This window comes from Psammomys obesus, unplaced genomic scaffold, assembly GCF_907164565.1.
Source record: "Psammomys obesus unplaced genomic scaffold, mPsaObe1.curated_primary_1811, whole genome shotgun sequence".
NCBI lineage: Eukaryota > Metazoa > Chordata > Mammalia > Rodentia > Muridae > Psammomys > Psammomys obesus.
Window position 1 is genome coordinate 14,183,405 of NW_026591086.1, and position 24,157 is coordinate 14,207,561.

Consider the following 24,157-nt stretch of genomic DNA (forward strand, 5'->3'; position numbering starts at 1 on the left):
TGTGGAGGCCAGAGAGCCCCTCCTTGATCCGTGATTTCAGACTCATCTAGCCAGCTTGCAGCGGAGGTCTCCTGTGTCTGCCTCTTGAACACTAGGATCATGGGTGAGCCATGCTACCCATCTGGCTTTTTCAGTGGCTTCTGAGGCTCTGAACTCAGATCCTCACAGCTGCATTAGCTTGCCCTTCTTCCTCGTCTTTCACCTCTTCCCTCCTCTCCTTCAATCTCTTGGAAGTAGTCTAATGCTGGTTAAACATTTCTCTGGTTACCAGTAAGCAGAAATAATTGGTAGTTAGTGATTGTACCCCACCTCTGCCATCTACCTGGAGAAACGAAAATGAGCCACTGAAGTTCACCGAGCTTTGATTGCCTTACCTTCAAAGGAGAATTCTAATCAACGATTGCATTAGTTACTTTTCTGGTCCACATGACAGAAGCAGCTTGCCAGAGCTGTTTGTTTGAGCTCACACTTCCACAGGAAACAGTCACCGTGGGAAGGGGAATGTGACAAGTAAACTCCGTCCACGGAGTGCGGGAACCTTGAGTGCGTTTTATTCACATCTTGGTGGGTTAGGAAGCAGAGAGCTCTAGATTGTAATTAAAGGTGGGTACATCTCTAACGGCCCAAGTGTGCCAGCTAGACATCATACCTCAGAGGCTCCAGCAACCTCTCCAAAACACGAGCCTGTAGGGGACATTTCTCAGTCAAACCATTTAGCTCTAAAGGCTGTTTTGGCAATGAAATGAGGCAGTTCTGGAGTATTTCACGAGCTCCTAGGGTTATCTTTTATTACAAGATCTTAATAGCTAAGCCTTGCTTTGATTTCTTCCCTGCTTAGAAGGTAATTTTTCCTTTGTCATTCCAACCTCACAAAACCAAAACTCTACTGAAAGAGTACACACACACACACACACATACACACACACACAAACCAGAGACCCACAGGGTGACTTTACCTTTCTTAGATGTTTATTGGTTTGTTTTTAGTTTATGTTGGCTGAGGTTTCATTTATAACGAAGATTTCTGTTGTTGTTGTTGTTGTGTGCTTAAGATAGGGTTTGCTCTTTAGCCAGCCTGTATCGAAATTTATTGTGTAGCCCAGATTAACCTTGAACTCATATAATCCTGGGATTCTGGGGGTGAGCCATCATGCTCCATTTATAACTGGAGATTTTAAAGTATTTATACTGTTTAGTGTGTGTGTGTGTGTGTATACGCTTCTGGATTTTCTAAAATATTGGGACAACTGTCTTGACTTTTTAGCGGGGCCTGTCTTCCGATAGGTGATGGATGAGCCAGGCTAAGATCTCTTCCTCTTCAGAGGGTCCTGGAGGCAACCATGGCTGAGCTCAGAGTGGAGCTCAAAATCTTAATCTTAGTATGCAGATTCGTCTAGTCCCTGGAGCCAGCTTGCCCCAGAGGTCTCCTGTTCCTGCTTCTTGAAGTCAGATGGAAACAGCTAGGATTACAGATGTCCATAACACATTGACACGTGCCCACGCACAGCACCTTAGTAAATATACATCTGCCATCACCTAAGGCTTTTCTTCCAGAATAGCCTTTTGAATTAAAGCCTTCCATAGTTCAGAGTCCCAACTGCCAGGTAGAGTGACTCATTTCTCCATTTTGTAAGCCATTAGCAGATTACTGCTGTGGAGCTAGAATACATTGCTCTAGGGGGAACAGCCAGGTGCCCAAATGACTCTGAGCTGTGCCTGACACTGGCCCACCTGGGTTCCCCAGAGAACCCACACTCCCTTCTTAGTTCTGAGTCCTGCCCAGAGACCTCATTAGCATCACAAAGCCACTCCTCTCCACTGCCTTCCTGGCAGCCACCTACCCAAGGGAAAAGGGAACTATGGCAGGGAAGGTGATTTGCAATTTACCAGGAACTCAAACTTCTGGCAAAGAAAAAAAAATGCAGATTGACTAGATCTGAATATAGGGGAATATGCAGAGACATAGGAAATGTCATCTGAGTGAACTTGAAATTTGAGGGAGACTCCTTGGCATCAAGTCCTATTTAAAGCAAACACAGGAGAAAATGACCTTGGGGATCCTGGGAAATTGAAGAACAACACGATTTGCACAGAGTCCAAAAAGAAAAGAAATGCTCAAAGAGCAGTCATTTCTAAAATGCTGTAAGGAGACAACTTGGATGCTGTTCCTTTGAAAACTATTTCAAAGCTCAAATACTTAATGTATTTGTTACTTAACTGTGATCATGATTTTTTTGTTGTTGTTGTCCTGAGTACAATGTATGCATTGTAATTAGGCAAAGCATGTTTTCCCGAACCCATAGAAAGACTTAGTGTCTGTGATTAGTGGAACTGCAATGCATGGAGGAGCATTGACTTATTTAGGTCTTAATCCTTTCCCTCTGAGGAGGTCAGATCATTTGGTGTGCTAGATGCAAACATGGGAATTCAGTTGCTTCTGAAGATTGCCTGTTCTTTATAGGGTGGCAGTTCTCAGCGGAGGTCTGGGGCCTCAATCACAGATAGAATTATTCTCTCCCAACGATTGCTACCACTAAAGTGGATTAGCAGAGCTTTTGGGATCGAGGATGTTGGTTTAAGAGCCATTTTGCTTGCCATACACGACTACTCAGAAGGTCATCAGGATGTGCTACATATTAAATATATGTGTGAGAGAAGGCTTCCTGGGAATTAGGGTTTTACCAGTCTTTATTTGCACGCATTCATTCTTTTTCCCCTTTGATTCTTTATTTTTAGTGTCCTATCAGGGAGAACTGGTAAATTCCTTTCTATCACTTTGGTTCCTCACTGTTAGGTCTCAGAGAAACTTGGGACAAATGGCTAATTGACATGCAGTGCCTGTTTAACTTATCAAAGCAGGTGGTGACCAATCTCTCTCAGCACCACCAATACCTGTTAGAGTCCTATTTCTTCTTAGCCCTCTCTCCCCTGCCCTCACCCTCAACCTTTCCAGACCTCGAGCTTCCCTGCCCTTCCTTCAACTTCTCTGATTCCTGTATAGCCTCAGCAATGGCCAGTGGGTCATTTTTTAAAACCCCTCCTACTCTTCTCCTTCTCCCCCCTCTTCCATGTCCTGGTTCATTCTCTTGGCCCTGTTCATTCTGGACCCTTCCAGCTGCCTCTGGCTGTTCTTTTTCTCATGTTTATAATAAACCTTTTCTTCAACCATTTTTCATTCACTCAGTAACAGAGATACAGTCATCAAGCACACAGGAGTCAAGGACACTACATTTCCTGACTGCTCTTATCAGTCATTAAAGCATCGTTTCTCAAAGAACTTAAGGTGCAAAAAGACAACTGCATCCATAACCGAAACTTAAGATACAAGTAGGCATACATGTTCAGGTGAGAGAAATGTTATTCCTGGTGAGAACTTTATGGAGTAGGGGAAATTTAAAGTGCCCACACCTTACCATAACCCAGTGAGATTGTGAGGTCGTGTCCTGCCTAGACACACATCTTCATCATTAGCTTGAGGGTCATCTCTGGATAGACAGAAGAAGAGTTCTTTGTCCTCAGTGTCTTGTGACAAGATTCAGTGGTTGACACAGAGTGGGAATCTAACATGTTCATTGCTTTGGTTTTGTGCTAGAAGCATGGTATTAACCTTTTTTTTTTTTTTTTTCCTAATGGGAAGTGAGAGATGAGATGGTACAGTCAAAGTAGTCGACTATGGAAAACCAAAAGGTTATCTCTTTCTAGGAGCCTCATTATGACTCTTTTATAGGGCATTTTCCCTTTGATCATTATTTGGTTTCTAGACCAAAACTTCTTGGGTACCATAAAAAAAGAAAAAGTAGAAGTGAGTGAGATTTACATCGTGAGTCTCCTGGAGCTTCTACTCATCTTTGGAGAAGGTACCATTTGCTGCTTCATCCTGGGATGAAGGAAGCCATCTCAGGAAAACAACTGAAGTTGTTTCATTTTGCAATCTCAGTGACTTCTGCCTGGTTCCGTTGTCTTTGATGTATCTGTTTTGCACCTAATTATGAAGGGCTAAACTGAACTCGGAAATAGCCACCACTGTTAGTGAAGTGAGCCAAGGTAAGATCTAGGGGTCAGCGGGTTCCAAGGCCTTTTCCAACCACCAGCTAAAACCCAGGCCTACTCTGTCACCAGGGCAGCACAATAGGGTCGTCCCTTCTGGATTCGCTCCTTTCTTCCCACCCCAGATTCCCCAGCTCTAGATTATCCTAAAGCTTGTGTGGCCTCAAAAGTCTTCTGGCCTTGTAGCACAGCATCCCCAAGACCAGTCAACTGCAAGAGCCTCAGTTTGCACAGCAGCCAGTTACCGGAGGGAGCTCTACCCCAAAGTGTCTCCACTGGGATTGACCTTGCTTGTTTGTTTATTGCTAATAAATCCAAAGATGAAGGCTGGAGTACCTATTAGATTGGAAGTCCCACACTCTCCCTCTGAAATTAAGTTTGTTTTACTAGCTAATAATTCTATTCTATTAAAAACCCAGGGTTTGTTTTATAAGCATGGCAACTAGCCATTACGTGAAAAGTTCTCCATGGGCCCACAGCAGAACATGTAAAATGCCATTTCAAGTGCCAAGTTTTTTGTTTTTGTTTTTTTTTCTCTCTAATGCTTCTTGTTTTCTTTTACAGAATTTTTGGAAGTAGCTTAAATCTAATTGGTTCCCCCAGGATCTCAACTCCTGTTACATTTGCAGAACTTTTTTTTTTTTTTTTTTTAATGCTATAGGCATCTGGAGAAAATGAGTTGCTGTTCTTCTGGCTGGCACAGAAGATAGGATGATGCATACAGCAGCCTATTATTGTTATTATTAATTATTATCATTAATTCTCTTAGGAACTTTCAAAAGTTGTCTCAACTCTTCAAACTTTGAATGTTGATTTTTCCCTTTGTTTTTGGAAAGTGTTTTGCTTTTCCTAATGTTAGACTTCACATAAGAACAACATCTTTGTCCTAGCTAGCTTGAACTGTCAATTTGACACAGCCCTGACCTTCTTTGAAGGCAGTTCTAGTTGAAGGATTGCCCTGATCAGATATTGGCCTATAGTCTGGTCTGTGTGTTTTCATCTTGATTGCTAAGTGATATAATTAGTGTCCAGCCCACTGTTAGCGGCGCCATTGCCTGGGTAGGTGATCCTGGGCTATAGAAGAAAGCCAGCTGAACATGAACTGGAGAATCTAGCACGTTGCATTCCTCCATCGTTTCTATTTAAATTGCTGCCCTGGCTTTCCTCAGCAACGAACTATACCCTGGAAGTGTAAATCTATCCTCCCCTCCCCTAAGTTGCTTTTGATTGTGGCATCTGTCTCATGAAACTAGAACAATTTGTAGTTGCAACTACTCCAGGTAGCTGGCCTGTGTCAGGGACGGAAGAAAGATAAAGACAGGCAGACACATAACAGTAAAGGATAGAGCTGTCTAGATAACACACGCTAAGTGTGGCTCCGATAAGGCAGCTTCAGGTATGTCTAGAGCATGCATGTATATCTAGACTGTGCAAAGCAAACACCTATTTAGACTGTGGAACTAAGATATGTTTAGTGTTCCATATTCATATGTTCCTGCTGTGTAAGCTACTGTGGGAAAGCGGCCAGAATTTCTCTCTTCATTATAGCCAGTTCATGCATTTCAAGACCCACATGGAGAAGCAAATACACATTCCTGGTCCCAGGGAATGGGAAGGGGGAAGGTTAGAGCAAGCAGAGCTTTTCAGCTTACCTTTTGCTTCTAAATGTTTGTTTCAGATTCTTATCTTTGAGGTTCTGCAATAGAACAACGGAAAAGCAGATCTACAGGCTCTGTTTCTCATACATGACCAAAAGGCTCTGGCTTCAGAGCTTTACTTTTCCAACATAGCATGGAGGGCTCAGCCTAAGGATACGTGCTTACAGAGGTGGCCTGGTGCTGCTTTGCACAAAGCATGCTGTGGAGGGAGCTTTAGGAGCCAGACATGATGGCTGGCTTACCAACCTGACGTACTGCATTTGGCTTTTGGGGCAGAAACAGCATCCGCAGTACCGGGAAACTCATTCTTCCTTTGGAAAATCAGTGCTTTGAAGTTGGTATTAGGAGAGCTGTATCTTAAAATATTAAAAACTTCCTGTTTTAAGCGTAGGCTGGAAAAACGGCAGTGAGTTCCAAAGTTTCCTTTTTTATTAAGGGTCTCCTGATTGTGTGTGTGTATGTGTGTGTATACACGTGTGTGCATGCTTTATAGTTCAGGTCGAAGGTCTGCTTAATTGCAGTCTGGTATCTTATTATTGGGTGGGCAGGACTTGTCCAAGCATGGCAAAACTTAATTTCAGGCTTAGCCAGCAATGAAGTTAGTAATAAAACATATTTATTGAATTTAAAACAGCAAGATTCTTGCTAATTCATTTAAAAGTATTTCTCAACATTTTCTTCCCAAGAGGAAAAAAAATGTATGTGTCTGCCAAATGGGATAAGGGCCAGGCAGAAGGATGCATTCCCCTTGTTGTCCTGAGGGAGACAGTGCAGGGTGCAGGAATCCAGTTCCAGCTTTGTTTGTGCCGTTATGCAGCTGTGCGGCCAGGGCAAAGTGTTTGTCTCACTGTTTTAATTTTTCTCAAGGATAATGTAGAAGGATTAGCCCAGGTGAGTTCCGAGGGCCTTTCCACATCTGTTCTGTTAGAGCCGAGCTCGTGAGCAATAGGAAGGTAAACACAGAAATAGGGAAGCCTTAGCATGGGAACCTGAGGCTGAGGAAGAGGCTTCTGGGAGAAGGCAGTTCAGAGGTTCACCCCTCTCCGGGCCTTTCCCATGCTGATGAGAAGCTTACATTCTTCTGGGAACCCACTCTATCTCCTCTGGAGTGTTTCTTTACAATTCTCTCCCACTCACCCCTCCCACCTCCTTCCCTGTCTCTAAGGAGTAGGTGTTGTTGGGATTTTCCAGGCCAATTCGGGAGTTACTGATGAAACCTTGAATATACTTTACTGGGTTATTTTTATCCTATTGCCTAGGATTTGCTTTTGTTATGGTTTCAATTTTACTAACTATGAGAAGAATTTATTTTAGCTCCTGGGTTGTATGTTTGCAATGGTGATAATCAGGATGGTGCTACTCACCCCAGAACTGTTCCCTAATATGCTCAGCTGTTTTTAATGCTATGAGTAATAACTTAGTTAATCCTCATGGCAGTACTGTAAGAAATTTACTGTAGTCATAACCACTATTCCTATAAGGACACTGATTCAGGAAGGCTAAGTAAATTGCCTGGGTTTTATACATTAGCATAGGAAAGCTAAGACTTCATCCTTGGCAACATTCTCTAATGTCAACCGCTCTTAGGTACTTGGTCTTATTGCATTTCCTCTAAGGCAGATGTGATGTATTTTATTCATTTTCCTATACCCTTTGGGGCTGGTGTAGTGCTCAAGGAAAGCATAGTTTGTGTGGAATTGAATTAAAGAAATACCACCCTTCCTGGACGCCATAGCTGAACATGACTTGCAGACCAGGCTTCCCTGGCCTCAGGTTTCTCGGGAGAAACAGTACTCAGAATACCCTCAAGCGTGCATGCTGGGCAATGATGCGTTTATTTCCTGGGGGTGTCCACTTCCGTTGTGTGCGAACTTTATGAATAAGACTTCATCTGGTGGTTCCTATCTTAATAAAACAAGGTTGGAGTTTGAGGAAGTCACGTTGAATTTTGGTGCAAAGACTGCTGTGTCGTTTACGCAGCAGTACGGATGAGCTTCTCTGTGAACCAAGTGGAGATTGAAGGAGTAGGTGGCACACAAGGTCAGTGAGAGCTGTGCTCAGTTATTAGGAGAAAAAGGAGCCTGCAAGGTTCTGTTCGTCTGAGCAGTGCTGATTTATTTGGGGCTACGCTAGGCTTTTTCAGTTATTGAGAGCATATGACACAGGAAAGAAAGATCAATACGTTTATACTCCTAGCTAAATATTTCTACGTTACTGGTGGCGAGAGGAAGAAATAAGAGAGCTGATTCTTTTCATCTTTGTTGCCATGGCACAAAGTTAATATCTTCCTGATGGGATAAATATCTCATTAAATACATAAAATGTATTGTTTATTCGTTATATTTCCTCACACCACACCTATCTGCTAGTCATATTTCCAGCAGTTCTACCATCTGGAATAAACACACACACACACACAGTTATAGAGATAATTGAGCCCAGTTGCCTTACTTAGCAGATGAAAAAATACAGCCCCAAGCAAATAAGGGGCATAGCCAAGGATTAGGGAAAACTCTACAAATGGGAAACAGCAATTACACAATTTGTAGACTGTTTACTCTGTCCATGCACTTTGTGAATATTTTGGGAACCTTTTTTGTGTGTGTGTGTGTGAGGCTTTCTGGAGAGAGCAGACTTCACTGGCTGAGAGGTGCTCGTTGGCGCTCTTATGAAATGTGTGTGTGTCATGAGGCCACAGCTGGGGAGCACCTGGGGATTGTTACAAGGTAATCCTTTGAAGATGACAATGGTGTGAACTTGTTCCTTCCCGGGCCTTCTGTTTCCAGGACAGGTGGAGGGGAAGCAGCTGACCATGAAAGAACTGAGATAGAAGAACATAGCACAACAATCTGGGAACATTCAGTTTGAACAAAGCTACCAATTCTTTTTTTTCCTTTGAATTCAAGGAATGCTTACTTTTATTCCAGTATCAGATCTCAGTTCACATGGATAGCCATAAATGAGAAAAAAAGACCTTTCCGCCTATTGTTTTAACGTAGTGGTCAGGAGAGAAGAAGAGAACATGTTTGAACAGATATAAAGATTATTGGTGCCTAAAAGAGTGAGGTCAGTTCTCTTGGGTGTTCATTGTCATTCCTTGGACACCTGCTCTGGGTGAGAGCGGATCTCTAGGCCACGAGCAGACAGGTTTGATGTTAGCGCAGGGGAAACTGTCAGTGCAAATAAACTTGATGTTTGGCCATCGATTTTAAAACGGTGTTTTGTACATTGGAAATACCATTATCAAGGTGGTTGTTGGGGAAGGGGTCATGGGAAATGTGAGAAAATGAGGGAAGATGAATAGCCTCCATGAAATCCAGTCATCAGACAGTGTGCCAAGTCTGCGGCTTCATTTTTATCTGTCATAGTATTTAATAGTGTACTCGTTGCTTATGGGGGCACTTGGAATCAGGAAGTGAAGCCATTTAGCCCTGATGGCACAGCTGGCAAGCAGCTAGGCCCAAGTCTATATCTGAGATTTTTTTCAGTCCAGGCTAGATCTGCGGTATGTACCTGATACTAGTGGCCTCTTGTCCTCTACTTAACACGGACTGTATGTATTTATTACTTTTCTTATCGGTGTGACAAAATACCAACAAGGCAGCAGTAGAAAGAGGAGTTTGTTTTGGCTCAGAGGTTGAGGGTACAGCTACTCATCTTGGCAAAAAAAACAAAACAAAACAAAAACAAAAACAAAAAAATCCTTTTATTGCCTATTCAGCCCTGAATTAGAGAAGTCCAGACGAGTGAGAGTCATAGGAGAATTTTCCTCAAGTCATGGTGGGGTTATGCCATGTAGCACCTATATTGAGTTGAAAAGTATCTGAAGTCGTTCTGTACCCCTACCCAGTGAACATCATACCGCAGTGATGGCGTTCCTTAGTTTTACGGTGGTGGTCTCTTCACTGGCTGCGAGCCATGATGCCCTGCTGACGCTTGGCCCACACTTTGCTAGCCCCTTAGGACATCATAACTGAGCATCCAGATGCAACAGTATGTATCTTTTGACTCCATCATAAATCGAGACACTGTAAATCAAAGACCAGCTATTTATAGGGCAAGAAAAACAAACAAACAAACAAACAAACAAACAGATGAACAGTGCACTCAAGAAAGCACAGACCCTCCCCAAAAGATCAGAGGTTTGGACGTAGTTTCTTTCACCATGGGCCATTGCACAATTTGTGAATCTCTTTGGGTTCATATTTATCTAATAGTACTTATGTCTGATTGTGAGAATGAAAAGACGAAAGAGGTGAACGGTGCTTTTGACAAGAGAATCAGGGCGTGCGATTTCACAGGTGCTTCATAGTATGTACTGGTATCTTTCTAGTACCAAGTGTCACACGAAGACAAAGGAACACATAACGTGGGGTCAAACTGTGAAGGGAAGAGAGAAACAGGGTGTTAGACGAAGGTGGTTTTCATTGCAAAGGGTGAGGAGGGGTCAACATTTCCATTGCCAGGTCACGCTGAGACGCCTCAGTGGCATGTTGCTTCCATCTTGGATCCTTGTCCTTGTTTCTGCTCTGAGTTCTTCCCACGGTCCCTGCGTGGGTGCTTGTTGGCTCCCTAGGCCTCCCAGCCACGCGCCATCCTCTACTCCCCGAATGCTTCCCGGGGATCAGGATCTTCAGGTCAGATCCCATGTAGGTCTGCTTAGTTCCAGTTAACCTTCACTCTCGCCAGCTGCCGTTCTTGCACTGTCTTCTCAGATCCATCACCCTACTCTACAAAAGAGGAAAGAACAGAGTTGGAAAACACTGTGTGCCCAAGCAGCGGGGCAGAACACACGGGGAAATATGACCTGGAGAGAGGCCCTTGGCTTGAAAGCCTCAGGGCAGTTTCAGAGGGTGACGACCCGGCAGCTTCTCTCAAGTCAGGGCAAATACTGGTTCTCATAAAATCATTGGGTTAAGACAGTCCATGGTGGAGGAGGTTGAATAACACTCTCAATACACACGAATGCTGCATGTTTAGCCCTGAAGAGTGACTTTTCCAATCTAGACTAGAGGTCATTGTGCAACTGGCCAGGCTTCTCGAGCTCCTGTCCCCTGGGCCCTCCTCTTGGAATATCCTCAGTCTAGTTCTAGTGGGAACCAGGAACTGTTGTCCCTCTGTGGGGCTGTGGTTATAACGAGGAGACCGTTGGAAGATACTGGCGAAAAGCTGCAGAGAGGAAGTGAGTAGATCAACAGGAGAACAAACCACCCCACACAAAGGGACAAGATATGTGGCTCCCAGGACAGAGGTAGACACCACACTCAGGGCTTTCTTTTCAGACTACACAGCGTCAGGAGGTGGTGTCATCCTCAGAGGTTCCAAAGGACACCTAGCAGGTGAGAGACGGAAGCCTTTATTCAAAACTTGCCCATGTTGCACGCAGACAAGAAAGACCCCCCAGGCTCCCCAGGCCTACCCTCCCCCACCAATGTTTGCTGTTTTTAAATGAATCTGAGTTTTCTCAAGCTAATCTGTCTCTCCTAATGGCATTTTACTCCTTTAACTGTGGCAGAGACCAGTCTTGTGAACCTGTTGGCTCTAGTATCGGCCTTTTCCTAAAACTTGTTCAAGGGTTTCGTTTGGTCTTGAGGCAGGGTCTCCATACGCAGCCCTCCTTCCTGGAACTCACTATGTAGAACAGCCTGGCCTGGAACTCAGAGATCTTCTTGCCTCTATCTCCCAGGTACTGGAACTAACGGGGTGTGTGTGGGGGGGGGCGGGGCGCGGCGCATGCTTGTACTTACACGTTTACTAGCTGGGGGACAATCTCAGCTGTCCTTCAACCAGCCACTTTTCCTTTTGAGACAGAGTGTCTTGGAGGCCTGGAACTCACCAAGTAGACCAGACTTGTTAGCCACCAAGCCACAAGCATCACTCTTGTCTTCTGCCAAATTCTGGGGTCACCATGCCAGGTGTTTCACTCAGGCTGAGGGGATCTCACTCAACAAAGGAGGCATTTTTACTGACTGCACCATCTCCTTAAACCTGTTTTTACTTCTCCTTTGGAGACAGGGTCTTGCCATGTAGCCCTGGCTGGACTAGAGCTGTCAATGTGGATCAAGCTTGCCCGGAACTTGGCATGGTTGATCTCTTTGCCTTGGCCTCCACTGTGCTCCTATAAAAGGAGCATGCCAACAGTGTAGGCTGTTCCATTCCTTTAGTGCTCTCTGAGAAAAATAATTAGTAAGAGTTCCAGGTGAGGGTGTGCACACAGATCCCATGAGGCCGCCGAGTCCCGGTGTGTGTCCTTTCCCATGTGGATTCTCCATCCTTGCGTCCCCCAGGGGGGCTTTGCATGAACATGTGCAGTAGAGGCCTGTTGCTGATAATTAAAATGTCTATTTAAAAATCTGTGTCACACTGCACCTTAATATTTGATTTTCTCTCCGTGAGGCTGGCTTTGGTGTTAATGATTTTTTTTTTTCATTTTCTCAGCCACATCTTATGGATTATTTAACTAGCACGCATGACAGGATGAGACAAAGGAAAAGTGACAGAGGAAGGCGGCCTCATTGCCCCTCCCCAGCCCTTACCTCATGCTGGAATGTCCTCACACCAAGAGCAGTACCCGCAGGGCACCCTCAGAAGAAATGCCGAGTTGTGTGGCACACAGCATGGTTGGTGAGGAGGCCTGGCCGCCGCCTTCAGTGCTGCTGCGAACTGCTTGTGAGATCTTAGCAAGACTCTTCTCATTTACCCTCGGCCTCCTTGAAGTTCATGGAGGCAGCAGTGACAGCAGAAGTCCTTTCTTTTCATTCCTTGGAAAACTGGTGAAATTATTTAAAGTTTGCTTTGAATTATTGATAGTGGCTCATTGCTTTAATCCCAGCAAAGGCAGGGGAATCTCTGAGTTCAAGGCCAGCCTGGTCTACAGAGTGAGTTAGCAAGGGCTACACAGAGAAACCCTGTCTCAAAAAGCCAAAAACAAAAAGAAACCCCCCAAACCCCAACTCCCTACATTGGAATCACGTACATTTCCATATGGTCACGTATCTATGCATATGTCCTCACATATGCACACCCACCTAGGAAGTGTGCTGGTTAGTTTTTTTATTTGTCATCCTGACACAAGCTAGGGTCACCTGGGAAGAGGGAACTTCAGTCCAGAAACTGTCCTCATCTCACTGGCCTGCAGGTGAGCCTGTGGGCTATTTTCTTGACTAATGATCAGTGTGGGAGGGCCCATGGCTCTGTGGACAGGGCCACCTCTCAGTAGGGTAGGTAGGGGGCCCTGCGTTATAGAAGAAAGCAGGCTGAGCACACCACGGAGAGAGCAAGGCAGGGAGCAGCATCTCTTCGTGTTCCCTGCTGCAGTTCCTGCCTCCAGGCTTCTGCTGGCCCTCCTGACTAGACTCTTCTCAGCGATAGACGGTGAAGGTGACGTGTAAGCCAGATAAACTCTTTCCTCTCCCCAGCTGTTTTGCTCTCGGCATTGATCACAGCAGAAAGCCAGCTAGAACAAGAGGAGACGGAAGTGAAGGAACCTTGAGTTCTCTGATCTGTTTCCTCTTGACTGTCAGCATTCACATTCTTAGGACCCATCGACACATCATTGTCACCTGTCAATGGCTTCCGTGAGGGGCCCATCCTGGTGTTGCATGTTCAGGAAATCTGGACAGAACAGTGACACACACCTACCACCGTGGTATCACAGAAATAGTGTCTGGTCTGAAGTCTTCTGTGTCCTGTATATTCATCTGTTCTTCTCCACAACTCCTGACGTGATCTCGTAGCTCAGGTCTCCTGTCACTGGCATCTTTTGCTTATGAGTATGAATTCAAAGTCCCTCCATGTCTTTAAATGAGCATAAGAATTCTGCTGTTTTTTTTTTTCTCCACACTTGACTTGCCTTCAAATTTACATTGTATTCAACAAACATCTCTGATCACATCGCTATGTTGTATTTTCTTCCCGTCACTCACTGCCCTCTGATGTTTTCACTTTGTTGGTTGTCCGTCTCTCTCACTGAAACTCCAGCTTAGTGAGAATGGAATTCCGGTCTGTCTTGGGTCCACAAATCCTCACAGTATGAAACAGTGCTTCTGCATAGTAGGTGCTCAGCAAGTGTGTAAGAGCTGTATGCAGTGTGACCTGAACATTAATTCCCTTTGGCTCTCTCGTCCTCTCCCACTTGGTTTGAAAGGTGACATACTCTTTTATTCACTTTGCTCCAGATTTCCAGATTTTGTTCAGAGGATGAAGCAGAAATTCATGTTAAGTCACTGAGTGTGGGAATTATTTCTTGTTCACCTTTGGCTTCTGAAGCTCTGCGGGTTGTCTTCTGAATTTAATGGGCCCCAGGTGAAAGGCAGGTTGACACTTCGGTGGGAATCAGTCCATGGCAAGAGATAACATGGGCAGTAGCCAGTGTTTAAGGGAGAATAGCAGAAAAGCATGTTCTAAGACTGATTGAGCCACACATTGTATTCAAAGCTGTGTATATCATAAAAAGTGAATTAGGGAGCAAATCTGTTATAAAACCCAAGTGAGCACACAGCAAAGGCATTTCCTTAGATGTTTGACTCATTTACCAAACTGTAGTCTGATCAAACAATAGGCTAGTTCCAGAGAGAAATAATACAGTCACTGTTTGTGGCTCAGTGGTGCCCTTGGGGGCACGCAGAAGCCTGCAATTTCGTTATTGGTTTTGTAAGTAACTTTCTTTAAGGCTAACAGACTTTCTGGGAAGGCCAAACTAAGTGAAGCTGAGTTAATGTTCTCATTAAAATGTTAAAGAGGCCTTATTCATGAACGACTGAAGCTGCTCTTGCTTTATCCTTGTAAACTATGAAAATATGTGGTGATCTCTTACAGAGGGTTCCCCTGGGCCTTCTGTCACCAAAAGCTTTGCTTAAACAGGGATTGGCTGCTTGTGGGCGTGGGGAAGTTGGCTCTCTGTAGTGAGCCTTCCAGGGGGAACTGGTGATGGGGATGCCTCCTCCGTCAATCGGCTTTCTTTCAACAGAACCTGTTTGATTGGCCCCAGAGTAGAAGACACCTTTATAAAGATGCTGAACCGCTGGCGAAGCCAACCGGCTGCTCTGCTCACTTTGTGGATGACTCTTGTCATCATCCTTCAACATCGTGGCTTAAAAACAGTTGTAGGACTTTGTTGATAGCAAACGCAGATGCCAAGCATAAAACAGATTTTATTTCTGGGGAACTTAATGTGAGCTGCTTGAGGGGGGTGACGTAGGAGGAGTGTGTGGCACCAATTCCAGGCTCACTGTGCTTCCATGAGCTTACATGTAGGTGATGAGAAACTCCCAGGTAGTGGCCGATCGTCTCTGGTTTGATTCCCACCTGGCTGAAGGTCTTCGTTGTACACAGTCGCCATGCTGCCTACCGTCTCAGGCAGGGTGATCATGTACCTCAGGTGGGTCTTCACCATCTCAGGCTTGTCCATGGACAATGCCTCCTTCTTGGTCTTTCTCAGGAGCTCAAGTAGCGAGTGCTTTCCAGCTGCAGGCCCCAGTTCATGTGCCTCTTCTGTCAAGTGCTGTAAGGACAGCATCAGCTGCCCATAGATCTGTCCAGCAGTTGGTCCAGGGCTACACCGTGTTGGTGAACTTGCAGAAGGTTTGTCCCACTTTGGCCATCTTGGGCGGCTGCTCTTGGAAATTGTATTATAGTGAGATTTTGATATGAGTGAAATTGTAGAATGGTGTTCCTCACGAAGTAGGAAACCGTCTTACTGGAAAAACAAAATAAAATTTAAGAAGAATCAATTAAAACACCCTACCTTTACTCTAAATCCATGTTAATAGAAACCCTCCCTTGTTGGATGATGACAAATGTGGCTTCATGGTTTGCACCTGTGATGGGAAGAGTAGTTTCTAGGGAATGGTCTAAAGTAGCATAGGAGAGAAATCTAGCCTAGGTTCATGGCTGATGTTCCTCACACAAAAGACACCCACAAAAGAAAGACGTATAAATATTTAAAACGTTTCTATATGATAGTGGAGACTCAATACAATAAGGATCTCAAACAGTTGTCAAGCTGGTGGGTTTTGATATTACCAGTTAATGGGTAGTTGTGGAAAAGTAGGCTTGGGCAAAGGAGTACATCTACTGGTAATAAATGGAAGGAGGGTCTACCAAGGACCTGAAAGTCTTCTTGGCATCTGCACATCTTTAGCTCTTTTCATTTACATGTAGAAAGTTTACCTCTCATGTGTGGGTCTTCCATCTGTTTCAAGAGGTCAAAAACATCTTTTCCAAATTTTAGCGACCAGATTCAGACAAGAAGGGACGAAGGATGACGGAGACCTTCCTGCCTCTTCTCTCTTGTCAAATGCAGTGTCACTGTATTGGGGGGGGGGGGGGAGGTGGTGTGCCCTCACCATTATAAATTGTTAGAAAAACTGTTGCGTTTTAAAATTTAATACTACCTAGGTCAGACTTATGTTGAAATATACATGTCCTAGGAGCTATCACAGTGTTCATTTTGTAAAAATGAACTCTTTGTCCGTGTACTAGGCATTTGTAAACTGTTTCCAGTGTGAGAGCCAGAGATGCTGTGAGTCATGACAGATGATCCCCCAAGGTGGTCGCATTTCTGAATCGCTTTGGTAGAGGCTTGATGCTTTCAGCCCAATGGCAATCTGGATGTTGCGTTCAGAAGAACCTCAAATAATTTCTGTGGAACACTGACGCTACATAATGAAAAACATGCTTTTAATTACAAAGCAATTTAGAGTAACATGCAACAAACTTCCAGGCTGGCTTTCACTCTAGGGTGATTGACAAGTAGTCTCGCAGTCAGTAGGAGACTGCTCACCTGGCCCCTGCCTTCCGAGACTGGTGTCTCACAGTTCTGTCTGCTATAGCTCAACTATCGACATCTCCTTCTCGGTTTAGCCAAAGTAGGAATCCAGTTGTTGATGTGGTCCGCGGAGCAAGTGTGTTCGGAGCTTTTCCTCTGTTGACTGGCAAATGCCTGTGTGGTGTTCCGGCCCTTATAGGCCGCCTGTGAAGTAATGGAACCCTGTGCTGAGACCTTGCATGGTATGTGGCTTGGACAAAGCTATATTTATTTGTTAACATTTAGATTTTTTTTTTTTGTATTTTCAGATTTATTGTTTGAATGTTAGCTGTCACGTCTGACTGCCAAGTATCCTTGCCCAAAGCAATATATCCTATTTTATTGCAACATGTATCCTGAATCCTATCTTGTGTTTATAATTAGGTGACAGTGTCCAAAAAAAAAAAAACAAAACCTAAGGAAAACTTTCTAAGACCATCAGTGTGAATTAGCATTTTCCTCAGCCAGGCTAACTTAACATTTACTCTGACCAGTGTTGATTGCTTAGTTGGCTACGCATTCATTAATCCATCAGATTTGTAGGGAATATAAATTGTGCCAGGGGTATATACTGTGCCCAGGGAGTGGGGCACTAAAGTTGAGCAAACCGGATTTTGTCTGAGTTTTCCTGATAGTTCACAGGTTGCATAGAAAAGATTGAACTATTTAAAGAACACCAGAATTGCCTTTCAGCAATTTAAAGACTGTATGTGAGATTGCCATATCACAGCCTACGCTGCTGAGTTCTCCCCATGTGCATGTGAGATGAGAGGTGGTGCCAGGTACTTCTACATTACATACAACCTTCATCTGTTCATTTAGCTGTACCTTATAAGGCTTCCTGATGGGACGGTAAAGGAGGCTTGCAGCAAGCTGTATTGTGTTTTTGTCAACGAGTATTTTGTAAGCTCCTGCTGGCGTCATTGAGCTGCCTCGCACAGGGGTAGGCCATGTTTCCCTCATCGCAGGAAGGTGTGGGTCCGCACAAAGAGGGATGAGTGTAAAAGACAGGATCGCTTTCACGGTGCACTTAGGCAAAGCTAGGGGGGTGACTGAAACCCTTCTCTTAGTCTATCTTACCCCCTTATTGCTTCAAAGCACAACAGCTAAATATTCCAGATTTGTCCTCCATTTAAGTGCCGGAAAATGCTGGACCTCTCTATTATGTCACTGAACCACTTGGACTTCTCAGATCCTCCTAACCTGTGCCAGGTCAACAGCTGGCGCAGGGAGACTTTTAAAACTCAATACCCTAGCATTTTCCCTGTCAATCCTAAGCTCTGTGTTGGGCTGGGCTGGCTGCATGCTAATAACGGTGACTCAGCTCTGTGACAGGCAAGAGAACATAGAAGAGAATAAAAACGTGGCAACAGTAGGGGAAAAGAGACAGAGGAAAGGAGGCACAACAGATAGCTGATGTTTTCTCTCTCTTTCCCTTTCTCCCTCCCTCTCTGGTTCACAGAAAAGACACAGTAACAAAGCAGGTCAGTTGAAGGGGATAAACAGAGACCATGGTAGGGATAGGAGGGCAGTTGGAGGTGGGCAGGGAAGCAGAGAAGCCACAGAATGATGGAGGGGGAAGGAGAGATAAGAAGTATTAAAACACAGGAAGAGGAGGTGGGCACAGAGAGGGGAGTGCGCCCTCTGGTCACACTGAGAGCCCTCAATTGCTCCCGGCGGTGCATCCAGCAAATAGCCGGTGTCCCCTCGGAGGACGTTTCCCTTACTTTCGTATTAACTTTAATGCCATTCCCTTTATGGTTCCTGTCTGACTGGTTGAGGTTTCATTGACATTCAGTGTGATCAAATGGCAAGCACGGAGGCTCAGTTCTGTTATCCCTTGCTGGGTGCCTCACCGACTTCTGAGCCTCGTCCCGCATCGGATGTTTGTCATTCCTTCTTGTCTACAGGTAGGAGAGTTAAAAGGGGAAAAGGCATACCTCAGGGCTGCCACAGTTACGGCTCACGCATACAGATATTCAAAAAGCTGAAAGAAAACTAGAAAATCTCAGTCCAGTATTTGCTCGAAGTAAGGAAGTTGACACTTTCATTTCCAGTTTGGTTACATGCCCTGACACCTCCACACACTGTACCTTCTGGAAGATCTTATTTTTTCTTTCTATTTTTTTTAATATGATTCACTGCAGTGTGCCTTCCGAATAGCTGGCACTGGGCAAGGCACTTTCCAAGTGGGCATGAATACCTTGAATACCTACGTACATACCTTTCTGTTAGAGCAACCATGCCATTTTAAAATTTCTGTTTTCCGTCTTTGGGCTCTGTGGATAACATTAGCTACGTTTTAACAGCTTTTTGATGTTGCTGTCAGCTAATCCATATGTCCTGGCAAAAGAAGGGGGTTCATCCAGCAGTAAAGGGTTTGGAGGGGTTAGGAGGCCATTCATTTCTCCTCATATTCACACACGTGCCTGCCATGAAACTGTGGGCTTCACATCTGGGACACTCCACACTGTGCCCGAGCAACCACAGGCAGGATGCTGGAGGGACTTTAAAACCGGGCTTCTAAGAATTCAGAGTGCAACAGGAGCCTCCGAAATCCTCATGAAACTGCAGCCTGTACTGCGGTGTGTCTCCAGTGGGCTCTCAGACCAGGCTGATGTCGCCGAGTGTAGACCGTGCTCAGAAACAGAGGGCTTTGAAATCCTTCCTAGGAAGCTGAGTTTCATTTTATGAAAACATCCAGGTACATTTTACAGGTTGCCAGACAATTAATTTTCTCAGAAAAAACGTAAACGGCTAACTCATTTCCAGTAGGAAATATATAAAACTATGTCACATATAAATATTTATATAGAAATATTAAGATATAAATTAATATAATATTAATATTTAATTAACATGTATTTATATAAGTATAGATATATATATTTCCAAACACCAGACTCAACGTAGCAAACTTTAACAAGAACTACTTTGAAGCAGAAACATTCTGTGAAAGATTGACAGCTTAAAGGCTCTGTTTGTGTTGCTCTCTTCCCAGTTATTGATCGGTCCCAGGCTAGCATGGTGCAGAGCCTTTCTGCAAGGACATTCAGTCAGAATTGCCCGGGGATAGCAAGGGCAACAATCAGCTCCAGCTCCTCAAGTGGAACCTTGCATCTGCTTACACATGTTCAGCCAGGTTGGAAATGGATGCTCAAAGTTTCTCCTAACAAGATGGCCTTTGTTTTGCAGGTCTGTTGGAGCCAGCATGAGAGTGAATTGACAATACACGGAGGAGAGAGAGCTCGCCAGTGCTCAGGTAAAGGAATGGCATGTGGGACACAAAGGACTGGTGTCAGGGAGCCAACTGTGTGGGAACTGACTTCACCCTGTGGCCTGGCATCGTTCACTCAGGTGTATGCTGCACAGTGATGCCTGTTTCAGGGATCTGTGGTGAGCTCGCTGACTCATGGAGCACACCTGCAGGAGCCTTTGGAAACCAGCGGTGATGAAACATAAGTAGTCACGGGAGATCACGCGCCATTGTCTACAGAATAAATGTAGAATTATTGCTATTCTCTCTCCTTTTTACTTTATCGGAAACTTGTCCTTTCAACGTGAATGGAAGTATGTAAATACTGAAGACTTCATTGCCTTCTTCTCTGAAGGTGTCCTCCTCCATTTCCTTGTTTTTAAATGCACACTTCACAACTTTGATTTGCCCGAACAGGTCACTAAGATTTGTTTTCCATTAACTTTGCTGCCTTTTTTTTCCTTCTAATTATATTTTTGGAGGATTAAATGTCTTCGCTGGAGAGAAATCATCTCTTTCTCATATGGCCTTTATAAATTTGACATAGATCTGGTTAAGGGAACCAAGACACCAGTAGAAATGATCGGCTCCAGGAGTTCTATTGACCATGGCAGTTTTGTTTCTTTGCTGGCTTAATCTGTATCATCATCTCATTGTTCTTGAAGCTGTGTATGGCAATCAAGGAGTGATCAGGGTTTCTTGTGCTGTTGTGAGGAGGGGTAGGTTCTGCTCTAAATCCTGTTCTGTCAATCATTCCTTGGCTTACAGATGGTACCTTGCCCGGACTTCTGACATTATATGCCTCCTATGGCTGTGTGTATCTGTGCCATAAGGCATCAGGTGATTCTAATGACCTAATGTTAACTTCATCATCATCAGAGTCCCGGTTTCTAGTGTTACATTCATCTGTGCAGGACTTCTGCACCTTTTAGAGGGACATAGTCAGCTACAGTACTGCACAATGGGTACAGTTTGGTATCCCCGAACAGATCTGACATCCTGCTTGCTGCTTAATATTTACAGAGTGAAAGACCGTACTGACCATGCCCTAACTGAGTTAGGAAAGTGCAGGCTTCGTACCCTCTCTTACTCCTTTGTTGAGTACAGTCCAAGCTAAACAACACTGAAAATGGACAAGTCGCCTCTTTTAAAAGTTATATAGAAAGTGAGTTTAAAAATACATATTTAGCTCCTGGCGTGAGTGGTCCTTGCTTCTCCGCTGGCATCCAGGCTGAACCATCTATTTGCATACTGCCTCCGTCAGTACCTCAAGATATCTTTGCAGCCAATTCAGCGCCATTTAAATTGTAGCTGGGCTATTCTTCCTTCCCAGCTGCATCACTTTGCACTTATTAAGTTTAATGTTCTGTTTCCTAGCTTTAATTCATAAATGCTACCCCGAAGTGGATCTGCCCTCACAGCATCTTCTCTCATTTCTATGCTCCTCTGGCTCAAATTATTAGAAGGCATCTTTTTAGCATTCAGATATGGGTATTGGTAAGACATTAAGACACTGATCCTCAGGTAGAACTTAATGGCTCTGTTTATTCTTAGAGATGTTTGTCTGTGAAACCCTCAGTACCTGTTAGATCGGTGCTCTCGGTCCAAACCTGCAGTCTGCTGTTGCAGGAAAAAAGTTAACTACAAGACCCAAGAGGAAGCCTCCTGCCACAAAGAGCAAAGGGCTGGGGGCAGAGTTTTCTCCCTGGGGTGAGTGGACATGTTGGGAGACGTGGGAGTTCTCTCATGCCCAGGGTGAGCGCTGTATGGCCGTTTTAAGGTGGGAGGCCAAGGTCTAGATGTGGAAGTTTGGAGCCAGGCTCACGGTTCCTGAAAGTCTATCCTGCAGGCCCACTGGAATAGCCTACACGCAGACAGTGGCAGCCCACAGGAGTTTCTGTGTTCCTTAGGATGAGGCCGAGTCTGCCCCATGGCGATGTGGGAGACGCTCGTTCCAACAGTATTGGCTATATAAGCTGGTGGCAGCTAGTGCAATGTGAAATGGAAATAAACATGTATTTTGTCATTTTTTTTTCACACCGATGTCTGTCCTTAGAAAACTGGTAAATCACACAGCAGTTATTTATGGCACACGTGACGTGTGCAGGCATGGTCCCACCAAATGACATGGAGGGATGTATAGCTTCATGTTGATGCCTCCACAGCTCTTCTCTTCATTTCATGTTTTGGCTTCCTGCCTTAAAGACACATTCCATTATGCCTGGCACAAATCTTAGTTTGAGTCAAGCTTCGATCAAACCTTCTTAGGACATGTTTGCACACGAATCACTTAAAATGGGAGCCTAAGTATTCATGTTTTGTGGGTTCATCTTTCTCCCAGGGCACCCTCTTTGTTTTATTTAAAAATCTATAAGCTAAATGATCCTGAGCAGGAAAGTTGAAAGTGGTGAAGAGGAGCAGAGGGCTTCTCGCAGGGGAGCTCAGAAGTTTGGCATTCTCCTCCATCTGTTGCTGTTTCTTGCATGCAGCTAGCACTAGGCATTGTCTAATTCCTGTAATTCATGTTTTTATAGTCCCCAAACCAACTCCTCCTTGTCTTCTTGTATTTCTTTTCCTCCTCTTCTTCTTGACTCTTTCTGGGCTTTTCTCACTTTCCCTTTTGCTTGTTCATTCATTCAATTATGCATTGCCTTTCTGTCATGTACCAAGAATTGCTCCGGGAGAAAATGTTAAACATGTTATCATTCAGCAGATGATAGACAGTCATGCAAAAGCCACTGGTGTAATGCAGCCATGTACTGTACATGTCTTCCACACAGGAAGCAGGACATTCAAACTGGCTTGAGGGCGTTAGACAGTGTTTTTATAGAGAAGATTGTAAAGGAGTGGAGATTGGACGAATAAAAAGCATCCCAGAGGGGAGGAGATGGACCTGCAGGAAGCTGGGTGTGCTGTGTGCTGCGTGTGGTTAGGATAGCCCCAGAACATACTGCGGAGAGAGTGAGAACGGATGAGGCTCTATAGGATGGTGGAAGTCAGATCTCGCAGATTCTTTTACACACAGCTGAACCTGCCTTTCTGTCTCACGATGCACACTGCAAAGAGACTGACAGTCCAGAAGGATGTATGTCTTCTTTCTTTATAACCCTCAGCTCACTGCTTCCAATGGAAAGCCAGCCAGCCTCTCGCTGTCAGTCCCGCCATTAAGTTATGTACTGAGGGAGACTTGTCCATTTTGTTTCTCACACAGCATTTCCTACTTGAGTCCCTCTGCTTCCATTTTTTAAATCCCGTCCTTCCAGACTTCCTGTGATTGTGTTTTTTTTTTTCTAGAGAGTTTACTCCTGAGTCATTCTTTCTTTACCCCTTCTGAACTCCAAGATAACTTTCAACGACTTCTCAATCAAAATTTTCATATGCTTTCTTTGAGTCATGTGCTATTTTTACAAATGCTCAGTATGATGCCCACATGCTGAAGGCAAGGGCTCGATATCATCCATGTAGCCTGTCTATTTGAAAGAACAGCTTCTTGCGTGTCACAGATACTGCACGGATGCTTGCCCAGAGAGCTAGAGAGAAACAGAGTTTCTGTGATTCTCGATACTGAACCCATGACTGATTAGTTGTCCTGGGGAAGATGTCGGTGGTTAATGTGCTATCCATATGTCATTCTTGCAGGAGGAATAACTGTCAGAGGGGCAGAAGGATTGCACTGAACAAAAGGCAGGCACAAGTGCAGAGAGGATTTCCGGTGTAAATGGAAATCAGATGAACATCCCTAAGGTTTAGACATGGGAAGAGGGCACTGAGCCATTAAGCCACATGTAATTGTATCTGACACTGAGTAATAAATGCTCAACAGGTAAAAACACCTATATTGCATGGAAATTATTATGTGAACTGACCTCTGGAAAACTTGATTCAATTTAAGCCTTCTCAGTTGCAGATCTGGAGACAATCACAAATTCAAAAATGTATTTATGAAGCTGTGTTGCCACTGAGCGCAGAAGACCATAATCCTATTATTTGAGATTTTGAAAAAGGGTAAACATGAATAACTGCAGAGAGATATTGACTAAAGAAGTAATATGAACAGGAATAATGGAATTAAAGTAATTGAAGCAATATTGGGCCTAATGGACCGTGTTCCCGTCATGCTTTTCTTCCGCTTTGGTATTGAGTTGACTCTAGAGTTGATTGGACTGTGTGTACCGAAAAAAGACATGATGGAAGAATGAACATTGCTGTCTATAAAAAAAAAATCAATCTGTTGTTCTCAAGGAAGAGCATCAATCAGTCTGTGAAATCAATTAGTGGATTTTTTAGTAGTTTATAATATAATGAAGCAAATGACTGAGACAAGACTATATTCACTTTAAACACAGCAGATCTCAATAGGCGTTTCTTGAGTTGATGGAAGGCTAACAG

General features: G+C 44.3%; 1 protein-coding gene across 4 annotated transcripts in view; it reads left to right on the top strand.

Moving 5' to 3' along the window:
- The window catches only part of Enox1 (ecto-NOX disulfide-thiol exchanger 1), a 557,275-nt gene that overhangs the window by 103,893 nt on the left and 429,225 nt on the right, over window positions 1-24,157 (top strand). For all 4 annotated transcript variants that reach the window (XM_055609746.1, XM_055609749.1, XM_055609750.1 and 1 more), the window contains exon 2: window positions 19,708-19,774. The gene's annotated coding sequence lies outside the window, so the exon portion shown is untranslated. The remainder of the gene's footprint in view (window positions 1-19,707; window positions 19,775-24,157) is intronic.